Consider the following 15,409-nt stretch of genomic DNA (forward strand, 5'->3'; position numbering starts at 1 on the left):
TAAGTGCTCCGAAGAGAAAAGGACAGAGGGGCCCAGTTTCAGTTTAGATGAGGTGGTCACCAAAGACCTCACTGATGACATGGTATTGAGACCTGAATCATTCGAGCAGACCAAGAGCGAAGGAAAAGTTCCAGCAAAGACAGCCCAGACAAAGGTCCTGAGTTAGGAAAGAGTTTCGTGCCTTTGAGGAATGAAAGGAAAGCCAGTGTGTCCAGAATAAATTAAGTGAGGGGAGAGCGGTGTGCTATGAGGCTGGGAAGTACAGAGGAGACAGAGCATGCGAGACCTGGTGGGCAGGAAGGAGTTTGGCCTTATTCTGAGCACAGGTGGGGAACACGCCACTAATACTGCTGGCCTCTAATAGTGTTCTGCTTCTACATTGTTTTCTAGGCAAGGATCTCAAAAAGAATGCAGCAGCCCTAATGTCCTTTGAGAAAAATCATGAGATAAAATTCCTACAAGTAATTTAGGAGCATCAGAGACATTCCCCTTGATTCGGTCAGTTCAGCCAAGACACAAACTGGGATGGGAAAAAAATCAGGACAATTGAAAAATGAAGCAATTGGATCACAGGTCATTTTATTATTTTAATATGATCCTAGAATCACACAGTCCTTACATACAGATAGGACCTTGGCAGGCAGGTGGACCAATTCTTTCTCATTTTGCAAGGGAAGCAAGGCCCAGATCGGCCTTGGGCATCTCCTCCGTGAATAGCTGCCTCTTGCACGAACAAGGAAAGGCAGGGCTGCCACGCTTTCTCCTTGTCTGGTCAGGACCTAGAATTCAGAATCTGTTTCTAGGTTGCTAAGTGATCTGTGGCCTGCTACTTACTTCCCAGCCTCATTCTCTCTGTTTCATTTATTGAGCTTCCACACTGGACTTTAGAGACTCCTTTGCTGAAGTTACTGGGATGGGAAAATAAACGCCCCAGCGCTGAGAACCTCACCAACCTCTCAGAGGTCCGAGGGCCTGGAAATCTGGGATTCAAAAGTACAAAACCAGTTTCAAGTTCTCCCCATTTGAGTTTGAGTCCACAAATCAAATGTCCTAAAAGGCTTTAAGGTATAGGTTAGCGAAAGTCCTGTTTCCATCTCTCATGTGTATTTCCAAGTCCTGACCCCTTGTGTCCCTGAGAACCCGCTCTGCGTAACCCCACTGGCTATCTGGGTCTCCACACTAGGGACTTCGAAATGTTGGGTATGATTACAGGTTTGCTTTCCATTCTGAGGCTCGTGGCAGGGAATCCCGGACTCCTTCAAGTGAAGCTGAAGAACTTGCTGGTTGGAGATTGAATTAAGTTCTTAAAAAAAGGATGACACTTCCAGAACCAATCAGACAGTGTCGTTGCTATTCTGATAGTGTGCCACTTAGGGTTGATGGGACTCCTGCTTTGTGGCAGCTTTCTGACCTTGGGAGGATTGGATTTAGTTGACCTCAGGCAAAATCCTTTGCCTCTGTAGGCCTAAAGCCCTGTCATTTCCGACATGATACATGTTCAAGACAAATAAAAAAAAATTTGGAATCTCAACAGAAAATGTCCTCAATACCTCACTTTCTATAATGAGATGGAAGAAAGGATGGAAGGAAGGAAGAAGGGGAAGAGAGGGGGAAAAGTAAGTGGGAGGAGGAAGGCAGAGAGGGAGGGAAGGAAAAAAGGAAGCAAGAGAGGGAAGAAGTAATTAGTGAACAAACTGAGGAAGGAAAAAGGCGGGGAACTGTGCTTTCCAAATCTCTCTGCAACCTTCATGGAAATATATTGGGCTTTTGTTGTGACTAAGCTAATGCTTATTTAGCTTTCAAAACACAGTTCAGTGGAGTATACCTAGGAGCCCTTCGTAGACTTTGAATCTGGAAGGGGAGAATGATTTGTGCGTCAGCAACTTATGTTTAAGAAAGCAAATGAAACAACAAGAGAAAATTTGTTGGAGAAGAGTAATGGTATTTTTCTTTTAAATTGGAAATGCCTTATATCTACAGGACTTGGTGAATTGCTGAAATTTATGACAAGCACTTAGCCCAAAGCCTAGCAGATACCAAGTGTTCAGTAAACGTTGGCTATAATTCTTACTAAAGGGAACTGTTGGTCCAGGCATCAGAAAGTCTGAATTTTCGACCTCTGAATAGCCATGTGACCTTAAGCAAGTCTCTCCACCTCCCTGGGTCTGTTTTCTAATTTGTGAGATGAACAGATTGGTGTAGAAGGGCTTTCCAGCTTGTATTCTCCAATTTCATTTCTAATGTGTTAGTGCCTCCATGTTTGAATTGAACATTTATATCATTTTAAGGAAAAGGGTTCCTTCCTCACATCATAGTATAAATTACTTACACAACTTCACAAACACTTTTCTCTCCTAAATTGGTGGGTTTGGAGCATTAAAATTGGAGAGAAGTAAATGGCCTTAATATTTGCCTCAAGGACCAATTGTGAGGGCAAATTTTGAGCAACTAATTAAAATGTAAATCCTCTTAAGAAATGTCAGCATAAGGAGTCTGATTCTAACACCACAAGCTGATATTTGGAGGACTGTCAGAGCTTCCCCAAGCTCTGCTGGCTCTTAACCCAAATCACAACGTCCGAGGAAGACACAATACTTCCTATAACTGGGTTTTAAACTTCCTTGGAAGATATTGTCATTTCCCTGAGGGCTTTTCTTCAAGTAAAATTGTTTTTGCCTTCCCAAACTGTGTCAACACATCTGTTCTTACCTATCTCAAAAGCTTCATCAACCCAACAATTCTCTAAAAGGAAGAGAAAAAAAAACCTATTGTACAATGAAAAAATTTTGGCAAATCTTATGAAAACACATTCTGAAAACATCTCTCATTTCTGAGAAACAAAGTGAAATGTATGAATTGTTTTTTGTTTCATGACTAGCAAAGTGATTCATTGCAACAATGTGGTATTTTGACCATATCTACATAAAACAAATATGAACGAACGTTCAATTGAAAAAATAAAAATAACTCAATTAGAAAAACAAACTATGATTGAGTACCTCCTCTCCAAAGGGCACTGAACTTTGCCTCAAAAAACTAGGCAAGTTGTCATGCGCAGTGTTAAGCTATTTGGGTATTAACTGTGGCTTTTAGGCACTGGCAAGTTTTCCTTGAGACTACTTATCTATGCTGTCTAATATGGTGGCCAGTACAGTGGCCATTATGGTGGCCACTAGCCCAGGTGGCTACTAAGCACATGAAATGTCAAATTGAGATGTGCTGTAAATATAAAAATTCACACTGAATTTAGAAGACTTAGAACAGAAAAAAGAAAGTAAAATATCTCATTAATAATATTGTACATTAAAATGATACTATTTTGCATATATTGGGTTAAAACCATATCATTGAACTAACCTGTTTCTTTTCACTTTTTAAATGTGGCTATTGGAAAATCTAAAATTATATATGTGACTCGCATCTGTGATTAAAATTATATTTCTTTGGGGCAGTGCTGGCTTAGACTCTAGGCTTATTGGATGTTTATTCTAAGGATAGGCTCCACCTAAGAATCCTTAGTCACAAACATCCTACTCTTATTTCAGAAAAGATTCTGTCTGGTGTGGTTTCATAGGTTTGTAAGTAGAAACTAAATTCCTAAAAGAACATCTAGAGTAATGCGTATTTATTTAAATGAAAAAATATTCAAGCTAAATTCAGTGGGGAAAAAGCAGGTTAAATAACAATATATAAGGCTGGGTGTGGTGGCTCACGTTTGTAATCCTAGCACTCTGGGAGGCCAAGGCAGGAGGATCACTTGAGATCAGGAGTTCAAGACCAGTCTGAGCAAGATTGAGAACCACCCCCCACACACCCATCTCTACAAAAAATAGAAAAATTAGCCAGGCGTGGTGGCACGCACTTGTAGTCCCAGCTACTCAGGAGGCTGAAGCAGGAGCATCACTAGAGCCCAGGAGTTTGAGGCTGCAGTGAGCTATGATAACACCACTGCACTCTAGCCAGGGCGACAGAGCAAGAGACTTTTTTTTGTCTCAAAAAAAAGTATATAATAAAAGTGCACCCTCTTACTCATAATTAAAGAAATACAATTAAGACAAAATACGGCGCATATTTTAAAGTTTGACAATCTCCATTGTTGGTGCTAAAGTGGAGAAATAGGCATTTTCATATGCAATTTGTGGGAATACAAATGGTACAAGCTCTTTGGAAGGCAACTTGGCAAGAACTGTGAAAATTTAAAATCTACATGCCCTTCAGTCCAGGATTTCCATTTTCTGGTACACAGTTATACTGTCACATTTATGCAAATGCGTGTCACAAAGATTTTGTAATAACAAGTGATCTAAGAGTTCATAAATAGTGCATTGGCTAAAAGTTTCATACATTCATGAATTAGGATACTATGCTGTCAAGAAAAATGTTGAAAGTCTCGATATTATTATTAAGGATTATAATATCAACAAATATTAAATGCAAAATCACAGTGCTGGAATTAGCTATTTACTCAGATTTATCTGAGTTTATGTTTTCTGCCATCAGATAGAATGAAAGTTCAAAGTAATCATTAAGTTGAATTGTAGGAAAAAAAGGTTAAGTTATATTTTTCTTTACCATCTGAACTCTGGGGACTAAACATTTATACCTGCTACATCTCTGTTTTCTGGAGGTCTTTCTGGAAACAAGCTACATTGAAGAGGGGCAAAGCCAGAAAACCTCTCTCGTAAGGGCCTGGCACAAGGTAGGCACCCACTAAATGCTTGTTATTATTATCTTTACTAGTCAGAATAATTCAAGCTAAAAGAGATGCAGACTAAACCAAGGAAGTGACGGTGGCTAATCCAATATGACTGGCATCCGTATAAAAAGGGAAAATGTGAACACAAGAGCATATACACAGGGAAAGCACCACGGGAAGATGAAGGTATACGTCAGGGTGATGCTTTTATGAGCCCAGGAACCAATCCTGCCAGCACCTTGAGCTCAGACTTGCAGCCTCCAGGACCGTGAGACAATAAACTTCTGTTGTTTAAGCCACACGGTTTGTATACAGTACTTTGTTATGGCAGCCCTAGGAAATAAATACAGAAGGTAAACAGAATAGAAAGCCTACAAAGAACACCGAGAGAGTGATGTCCAAGAAAAGGGAAAGACAGAAAAGTGAGGCTGAGCATTTTATGAGTGTTTTCAATCATCGCAGCAAACTAAGGTAGACTTATGTTGTCATCTCTGTCTTCCCAGCGAGGCACTGAGGGATAAAGGGCTCCAGTACCTTGCCCAGTGTCACAAAGTTACTAGCTAGCACAGCCAGGCTCAAACCCAAGCCTGTCTGCCTCCCAAGCCCTTAACCACTGCACTCTGCTGTCCTTCACTTGGGCAAGCTCTGTCACCTCCAGTAAATGGCAATTGAGCGCAGTGAGACTGCCTCCCCGTGTCCCAGGACGCAACTGTGACTCTGCTCTGAGGAGCTTGCTTTGTGCACCTGTTATACCATTTCTCTGAGCTCCTGGGGAGCCTTAACACCAATGTCCTCATCTACAAAATGACAGCCAAATTTCACCTATCCCTTGGGCTACGTCACATAAGCAATTCAGAAATTCTTTCCAAAATAAATTTCTGAAGCAAGGGTCCCCATCCAGTGGGCAAAGTTATATTTCTCAAAGCCTGGGCTGGAAGGTGTTAAAGGCTTGCCCACTCGGTCTTCAAGTGGTCACCATAACTGCATGTCCTCATTCCTCCTGTGTCATTTCATGGCCTCCAGGATGCCAAGGTGGAGGCGGGAGTGTGAGAGGGAGACATGTGTGGAAGGTAAAGGAGGAGGGAGGCAGCAAGATTGGACAAGGAGAGCCTCAGGTGACAAGACAGATCTGACAAAGTGCCAGCCAACTCAATACAGAGCTTTAGAGCAAAGATCGCTCAATTGAGGAGTCCTGCATTAGACAGAAATAGTTAGGCCTACCCTCACCATGCTGTCATTGACTAGGGGCTGCCCCGGAAGAGCAGAGCTTCAGCTCAAAATCTATGGTGGAATCCCAAAGTGCTGCGCCTGGGTGTCGTGGCATGCAACTGTAGTCCCAGCTACTTGGGAAACTGAGGCAGGAGGATCATTTGAGCCCAGGAGTTCGAGGCTGTAGTGAGCTATGATTGCGCCACTGCACTCCAGCCTGGGCAACATAGCAAGACCCCGTCTCTAACAAACAAACAAAAAGATGCTGCAGCTAACTGCACTCCTCAGTTGACTGTCACGTTCTTTCTTGAACGGACAGCTGCATGATGCACCTCCAGGGCTGCTGTACCTAACACCCACCTTCTTTTCTCTTGGAATACCTGGGCTTTACAGAACTGCATTAAAGAGCCCCATTCTGTTTCCTCTCCACCTGGGTTTGTGTGCCGTGGCACCCACTCTGACCTGAGCCTACTTGATCTTATTCACACAAGGGATCCCAGGTCTTCAAAGGTGTATAAAGTAATTATGTTAGAGGCCCCTATTATAAATATTCATTTATAGTTCTAATTCACCAGCAAAACTCAACTCTTATGAACCTCTGAGACCTCTTATCTCTTCTGCCAGTTTTATGCCAACATCTAGAGGAATCCCAGCAGCCTCTACATTGTGTGCATAGCTAAGCAACTTCCCAAAATGGCCCAACCATTTCTCGATGGAACAATGTATCAGAAGACACTAAAGCTGAATGAAGCCTCAAATGGCCACTCCTTGCTGTGACCGCTTGCCTTGGTGACTGCCGCTGTCTTGGTGCTAGGGAATCCAAGTTTAGGAGAGAGAATAATCATCCTTTTATAAACCATGATTAAGCACCTACTATGTGCCAGGCACTGTACCAGGTGCTGAAGTTACAGTGGTTGTGGTGGTTTTAAAATACATCTACAAATTCTTTTACAGGTCTCTTTTCAATGATGGCACCTAATTCCCCTTCCCTTAAGTATGGGCCAGATTCAGTGACTCCCTTGTAACAAATAGAATGTGGCAATAGTGACGGTGTATGACTTCTGAGACTAGGTCATAAAAAGCAACACGTCTTCCTCCTTGCTGTCTCGGCTCACTCGCTCTGAGAGAAATCAGCTACTGTGTCACAGGGACACTCTAGCAGCCCTATGGAAAGGTCCCTGTGATAGGGAACTGGGGCCTCCTGCCAACAGCCATGTGAGTGCACCATCATGGAAATGGATCCTCCCACTTCAGTAAAGCCTTGGTTTCCTAGTCCAGGTGCTGTAGTTTGAGCAGCGTTGTTTGAGCAACATGTGGTTGAGCAGTCTTACAAAAGGATTGGCTTGTCTCTATTGACCAATCTCAGCTGCTTAATCGCAAGGATGCTCATCATTTCATCCAGTTGGTTGCAGCAGACATCCGCTGTAATCAGTTGACCAGGTTTCATGAAGCTGTAGTGGATAATACCAGCTCTGGACCACCAAACAGACACCATTAGCTATTTTTGATGAATATTTGGTTTTGGACTGTGTTTCAGCACTTCATCTTCTCCAACCATTGTGTTGAATGCTTGTGATTGTCAAAAAGAATCCATTTTTCATCACACGTAACAATACGCTGTAGAAATGGTTCGCCTTTATGTCGTGACAGCAAAGGAAGGCAAGCTTTGAGACGATTTCTCTTCTGAACCTCATTTAATTCATGCGGAACCCATCTATCCAGCTTCTTTACCTTGCCCATTTGTTTCAAATGGTCCAATATTGTTGGAACAGTAACATCAAACGTTGCTGCTAATTCACGCATAGGTCAAGATGGATTCGCTTCTACTACCGCTTTCAGCTCATCATTATCCACCTTGGCCTTAGGTCACCCATGTGGCTCATTTTCAAGATTAAAATCACGAGAACGAAAGCTCTCAAACCATTGACGTGCTGTACATTCATGAGCCACATCCTTCCCAAACACTTCGTTGCTATTTTGAGCTGTCCACACTGCACTGTTTCCATGATGGAACTCATATTCGAAAATAACACGGATTTTTGATTTATCCATAGTTTCACAAAAATTGCCTTAAAAAAATTGTGAAAGAGAATCACAACCCAAAATGTACATTTGAAAGACTGAGGATGTACCTTCACAATAAAAAAAAAAAAACCAAGAAATGTCAAAGTAAAATGTCAGAGATATCAACTGTCAAACTTAGTACTTAAGGAACTTGGACATTTCATACTTAATAGACTCCTCCGTGACTTCTCACTGATTGTAGATAAAGATCCAAATCCTTAATATAAACTGACTTCAGGGCCCAGCATCATCTGGCCCTGTCTACCTCTCCACCTAATTTTGGGTTACTTTCTTCTTTACTCTCAAGATTTTAGTCACAGGGGACAACTTTCAGTTCCTCAAAAGTGCCATGCTCTCTACAGCCTCGGGGCCTTCACATGTGGTTTCTTCTCACTCCAGCCACTGCCTTTGCCTAAGAAACCCCTTTTCACCCTTCTAGTCTCAGCTCAGACCTCAGCTCCTTAGAGAAGCCTCCCCAGACCAGATCTGGTCCTTCAATTGCATGCTCTCCTTGTTCTCTGTATTTCCTTCCATTGTATTTACATTGTTTCATAGCTATATATTTGTATAAATTATTCAAGGGCAGAAATCATGGCTGTTTTATTCTAGCACATAGATATTATAGGAGCTCCTCAGAATTTGTTGAAAAAGGGAAGGAAGGAAGGAAGAGAGGAAGGCAGGGAGTGAGAATGGGAGAGAGGAAAAAAGAAAGTAAAAAAGGAAGGAAGAAAGGAAGGGAGGGAGGGAGAAGGGAATGAAAGAAAGAAACAAGAGATAGGGAAGGAGGGAAGGAAGGAAAGGATTTAAGTAATCACAGACAAAAGCTGGATAGGACAAAACCTGGCAAAATAATTTTATGACCTGGTGCATTTGATTGCCAATATCTTTAAAATATGTTGAATTTTTCCTGAAGCCTAAAATTCTCATACTTTCCTCTATTTTTTAGTTCCATCAGTTAGGGCTTCACTTGGCTGCAAATAGCCTGGCTGCAGATAAGCACAATGCTGAACTGAATAGAGTTTTTCTTTTTCTCTCATACCACACGTCTTGAGGCAGGGCAGAGGCAGCTGCTCAAGGGAAACAATAAGGTCCCAGGCTCCTTCTAGCTTCCTTCTGTGCCCCGCCGAGCACCTGACTTTCTTCCTCAGAAATGAAAGCTGGGCAGCTGCCATGCCAGCATGGTGTCCAGACTCCAGGCAGAAAGAAGGGGAAAAGTAAAGGGCAAAACACATGTGCTAATTGGACTTATCCCTTTTCTTCCAGGAAAACAATGGCTTTCCTGGAAGCCCCACATAGGAAACTTGTATTGGCATCTTTTTGGCCAGACCTGGGTTACGGACACTCCAGCTTCAAGGGCGTCAAGGGGAGGCGTGTGTTCTTCACTGGGCACATCGCTGCCCTAAGCACACCGCAGCCCTGGTAATGAGGGATCAGGGAGAGCGGAGCTGGGGTTGGCCAGGAGGGCCTGCACACACTGCAGGGAGCAAATAGATCAACTGAATTCCAAGGTTCCGACTCAATCTCAGAAGCCTAATCTTTTTCAAGTTTGGAATTTTGAGCAGAAAGATTCAGGCTCTAAAAAAATAAAAATGGTATTCATGTCTGCATTAATAAAAAAAAAAAAAAAGAAAGAAAAAGTAGGCTCTATATCTATGGTCTAAGCCATGCAAATGATAAGTGAAAAAGTCTATCAAATACATGGTTGTTTTAGCCATATAATAGAACGCTAAATAGATCTGCTTAAACCAAACATATGGAAGAATCTTTCCTCCTTGAAATGTTATCCTTGGCACTGAACACACTTCATTTCAAAGATAACTTTCAAGAAATTAACTCCCCATCAAAATTTGAGCCTACAATTAAGGCATGTACTACTAGGTGTTCCTCCATCAATCACATGCCCCTGTCCTCTCTCTGCTGGGTAACTCACTCATCTCCCTAGCGGGGAGTACAGGTGAGATAGAGGCCAGGGGTGTTTTAGGAAAACCCCTTGACTTTGAAACAAAAAGTGAGCAAGAAGCACTTGCTGCCTGACAATCTTTATATGCAATATGGATTGCACAAGCATCCTTCATTCCACATAAGAACTTGAGGGTATGTCAAATAGTAGTTAAGAACCCAGGTTGGAGGCAGGCTGCTTGGTTTTGAATCCAGGCCCTGCCACTTCCTAGCTATGTGACCTTGAGCAAGTCATTTACCCTTCCTGAGCCTCTGTCTTTTTTTTTTAATTATTGTATATATTTAAGGTGTAAGACATGATGTTTTGATGCACTTATTTTGATATACACACAGTCAAGTGATTACTATAGTCAAGTAAGTTAACATACTCATTACCGCATAGCTCCTTTTCTTTTTTTTCCATTTCTTTTTTTTATTTTGGGTTTTCTTTCTTTTTCTTTTTTTTACTTTTTATTTTTATGTTTATTTTTCCCCTTTCATTCTTTTGTGGTAAAGATATCTAAAATCTACTCCTTTGGCTAATATCAGTATACAATAGAACATTATTAACTACAGTTCTCATGTTGTACATTAGCGCTGTAGACTTGTTCATTCTATATAATTGCAACTTTGTACTCTTTGTGAGCTACTGTCTTGTGCTCTATAAAATGCCAGTAATGATTTTGCTTCCCTCATGGGGTGGTTGTCAGGATTAAATGAAAGGTATATAAAGTACTTAAAAAAGTAAGTGCAAAACAAATGCGAGTTATTATTACTATGAGGTCCATGACTTTGTCCTACAAAAACTACAGCCTCCTTAGATTAAAAGGTGAAATACCATGCTAGCCAAGAACTGCAAGCAAATTATCTCACTTGAACCCAAAGCCAAAAATAATTACAGTCAACTCCTGATCATACTTGTGATCCTAGGACCATGAAAACCATCTCTCAGTGCCACCACTTTGTGCTCCAACTTCCCACAGAATGACGTTACACCGAAGTCTCTTTGATCCCCCAAATTCCATGACACACAACTTTCTTGTGTTAGTTCTTTTAGATTACTGTTCTCTCTGATGGACAGCTATGAGGAGATTGTCAAAGAGAGAAATCTTTATGAGATTTTTTTTATGTTCTTATGTCAGTGCTTCTGCTAAGCCATGATGTTGGCAGAAATTAAAGACCCTGGCTGTTGTGACACTTGTGACATGAGTGTGAACTGTGGTTATATTAACTAAGAGAGAGTGGTCAGTTAGCTGCACTACCCAAGGAGGATTCCTGGTCATCAGTTATGCATGAGGGCAGCAGGTATTTAAGAAAAGAAAAACTGAGAAAGAGTCCAACTTGGAGGAGGCTGGAAATATTTGAATAGAAATCTGAAATGTGTGCGGTGGGTGCCCCAGGCCAGGAGAGAGACCTGAAAGAACAGACAGGCATGCATGAGATGGTGGTTATATATGTGAGTTTTGAAGTCAGAAGGCAAGCACTGGGTGATGGGCACACTTATAACTTTGACTCAAGCACTCAAGCAGTACAAAAGCAATCCATGTAACCAAAACATTTGTACTCCCATAATATTTTGAAATAACAAAAATTGTTTTAAACAGTAAAAAGGCAAGGATTTAAACCCTGCTTTTACCAATTCTTTGTTCTATGGCTTTGGGTAACTCAAATGTCAGTGTCCCTATGTATGACAGTGAGGTAATAATACCTACTTTATGGGGCTATGAAGAGAATTCAATAAAGCAATGTATGTAAAATTCTCAGTACAATGTCCTGAATATACTTGTGCTTACAACATGAAAGCTGTTAATATTATAAGATACAATAATAAAAACAGTGAATGTACTCCATATGTAAAATCTCTGGGTTTCTGCTGAGAGGGCTATGCAAGTGTTATTATTTTCTTCATCATTATGATAAGGTAATCCATTTAACTCTAGAAATTAAGTCTGAGAAATAAACTGCCTGAAAAGTGTTACCAAGTCTTCCCACTCTCTCCAGTTCCATGCTGGCAGGAAGTCTCTCAAGTCACAATATGTACCCTACAAGCTTATGCTTTTAACTACCATGCATTTTTCCTGTGTTGAACCAATGCTTACATTCCTCCTTCCATCAAAACCTAAACCTTAAGGCACTTCAAATTCTACCACCCAAGTCAATGGGAGTCAGGAAAGCACAAATGGTAAATTTCACATATAATCCAAAATTTCAATTTGACCCAGCAGTTTCAACTATCTCCCTTTATATTCTTTTTCCAGCTCTACCAAGAAGGCTACCTTGAGCTCATGTGATACCTTTGTAGCCCATGGACCCATGGCTACAGTGGATCTGCAGTGGGAAGCTTGGAGCTCGGTAGGAAGAAGGAGCCCCTTCCTCAAGGCTAACAGAGCCCCAGGCCAGGGCCACAGTTTGGCAACTGGGGCTTGGGCTGGATTTCAGTTCCAACCATCTCTTCAGTCAGATATCTTTGTGTGGTGCACAAACTGCACAACTGTACACAGAAGCCCTGTTACCTATCACAGTAATTTGAATTATATCTCTTTTCCCTTCCTCTGTCTAATCAGAGATGAAAGCAATAATGCTCCAGAGTAGTCACGAAACAAGGGGCAAGAAAAACAAGTAGAGGAGAGTACCAGAGAAGAAACTTCTAAATAGTGGAGTTGACTATTTTGAACCCTCAGCATCAGCTGCTCCAGCTTACTTCTCTCATTCTAAACCCACAGCCTCAGTTGAAAAGCCAAGAGTATATTTATACAGGGCAGATTTGACCACAAACTATCTGAATTAATGTGGGAGAACCTGACTCGACTCTGCTCCACAAGAGCAGGGGTAGTATTAATTATGCTCACTATTGTTTCCCCATTTCTTTTTTTTTATATAGATATATATATATATTTTTTGAGACAGAGTGTCACTCTGTTGCCCGGGCTAGAGTGCCATGGCGTCAGCCTAGCTCACAGCAACCTCAAACCCCTGGGCTCAATCAATCCTACTGCCTCAGCCTCCTGAGTAGCTGGGACTACAGGCATGCACCACCATGCCCAGCTAATCTTTTCTATTTATATTTGTAGTTGTCCATATAATTTCTTTCTATTTTTAGTAGAGACGGGGTTTCACTCTTGCTCAGGCTGGTCTTGAACTCCTGAGCTCAAACGATCCGCCCGCCTCGGCCTCCCAGAGTGTTAGGATTCCAGGCATGAGCCACTGCGCCCGGCCTGTTTCCCCAGTTCTTAACATTGTACTTGATTTTAAAAATGGGGGGTTGGTTAATAAAGATTTACTGTTGAATTGATTTTTAATAGAGGAATAATAAAGCCAATTGCTGTTCTCATTTTACAGTCATGAGAGCATTTACCTTATAGCTCAGGCATGATAAAAATGCTTCAAACATTGAACTGACAATCTCCCCCCTGAAAAATGCATGAGGCTTACGAAAGCAGTCAGACTGCAGCTTGTACATTCTGCACTTGACCATGGCCTTTCCTTTCCTCCCTCATCCCCATCTTCTTCAGCCAATCATTTGACTACAATTTGCTTGAGACTTTCTTTGTGACCTGTAAGAAGATGGTTCACCCTATGTCAATAGTGGATTTTGCTATGTGGTGAGATCATGGGTTATGTTTTTCTTTTTGTTTCTAATTTTTCTGCAGTAAACATGTTTACTTTTGTAGCATAGAAGGACATGGGGAAATAGTTTTCAATGTTTGCATACAATTTTGCCACCAACAAATTGGAAACTACAACTTCATGCATTTGTATCAGAAATACAACGAGCAAAAACAGGGTTGAGGGCGGGTAAGGGATCAGTACCACCAAGGCTTTGGACCTATGTCTGTACATTTTTTTCCCTCTCATGTTCTTCAAGGCTAAGAGAGTCAACTTATTTCTCGATTCTCCAACCCTACATTCCCCACCCCCAACCTATTCCCCCAACACCTGCTAGCGGGGGCACCCTCTTGAACCATATTCTTCACTTCAGCTGTCTTTATAAATTAACTTTCTAAACTGGGAAAGCAATACTCCACACCGCTAAGCAGAGGCAGTTTCGCTAAGACAGATGGAAACAAAGAAATGGGACCACATTCACTTGAAGATTTGCATAGGTCCAGACACTGAAAGCTGGGGCCTCTAGAATTCAGCCAAATTGTTCTTACAACTCCTGAAAAGTCACCTCTCCTCTTGGTCCCCAGCCTCAGTCAGTGACCCTCCACCTCTTTAGGACTGTAGCTGTATGATTAAGGGCTGAGTACCCACCCGCAGAATCAAGCTGCCTGGGTTCAAATCCTCACGCTAGCAGTTGAGCTCTGGGGACTTGAAAAAATTTCTTCTCTTCATTCAACCTCTATTCCCTCATCTATAAAATGGGGACAACATGGGAATCAAATAAAATAATGCATGTGGCACCTAGTGGATTAAGCATTTACTGGATGTGAGCTAGTTTTAATTTCAGTAATTCTGCCACTTCCTGCTGCCTCTCACCTCTCAAATTTAAATTGCTCTCATTTACACATCTATTTTTTTTTCTTTCCTTTTTTTTTTTTTTAGAGATGGGTTCCCACTAGGTTGCCCAGGCTGATCTTGAACTTCTGGTCTGTGATCTGCCTGCCTCAGCCTCCCAAACTGCTGGGATTACAGGCATGAGCCACTGCATCTGCCCAAGACGTCTATTTTCATTCAAAGAATACTCATTTTATTTGGGGGTAATTTGGGCAGTTTTATCTGGATTGCCTCTGAGATGTCACAAACACAAGGCAGAAAGAATTGCCTAGTCAATTAGCAAGTTGTTATTGAACAGTTGCTCTGAACAGTGTTCTGCGTATGGAAGAAGGAAGAAGAGGAGAAAAAGGAGGAGGAAGAGGAGGAGAAGAAGGAAGAGAGGAGATTGTAGACCAGAGTTCTCAGTGTAGAGAGGACAGGTGACAGCAATCAGTGAGAAAGGGCCCCCTGGAAGAGTTAAATGTTTAATTGTATCTTGAATGATGTGACATAAAGGGATCAGCAGAGAGTCATCACAGGTCATTTGAGATTTAGAACCGCACATCTAGAACAGCGGTTCTCAACTGGGGTCAATTTGGTGCCCCAGGGAACACTTGGCAATGTCTAAATATCTTTTTGGTAATTGTAACTGGGCGGGGGGAGAGGTGCCACTGGCTGGCACCTGCTGGGCAGAGGCCAGACATCCTACAATGCACCCGACAGCTCCCCACAGCAAAGAATTAGCCTGCCCCAAATGCCAATATGCCAAGATTGAGAAATCTTGATCTAGGAGATTTCCACTTTTTGAGAGAAGTGTATCCTTGCCTTCCTTTGCCTTTTGTTCTTTGTTTTGTTTTGTTTTTAATAGAGTCTCGCTCTGTTATCCCAGCTAGCGTGCAGAGTGCAGTGGTGTCATCATAGCTCACTGCAACCTCCAACTCCTGGGTTCAAGCCGATCTTCCTGCCTCAGCCTCCCAGGTAGCTGGGACTGCAGACGTGCACCACCATACCCAGCTAATTTTTTCT

The sequence above is a fragment of the Lemur catta genome, chromosome 14, assembly GCF_020740605.2.
Source record: "Lemur catta isolate mLemCat1 chromosome 14, mLemCat1.pri, whole genome shotgun sequence".
In the NCBI taxonomy this organism is placed as follows: domain Eukaryota; kingdom Metazoa; phylum Chordata; class Mammalia; order Primates; family Lemuridae; genus Lemur; species Lemur catta.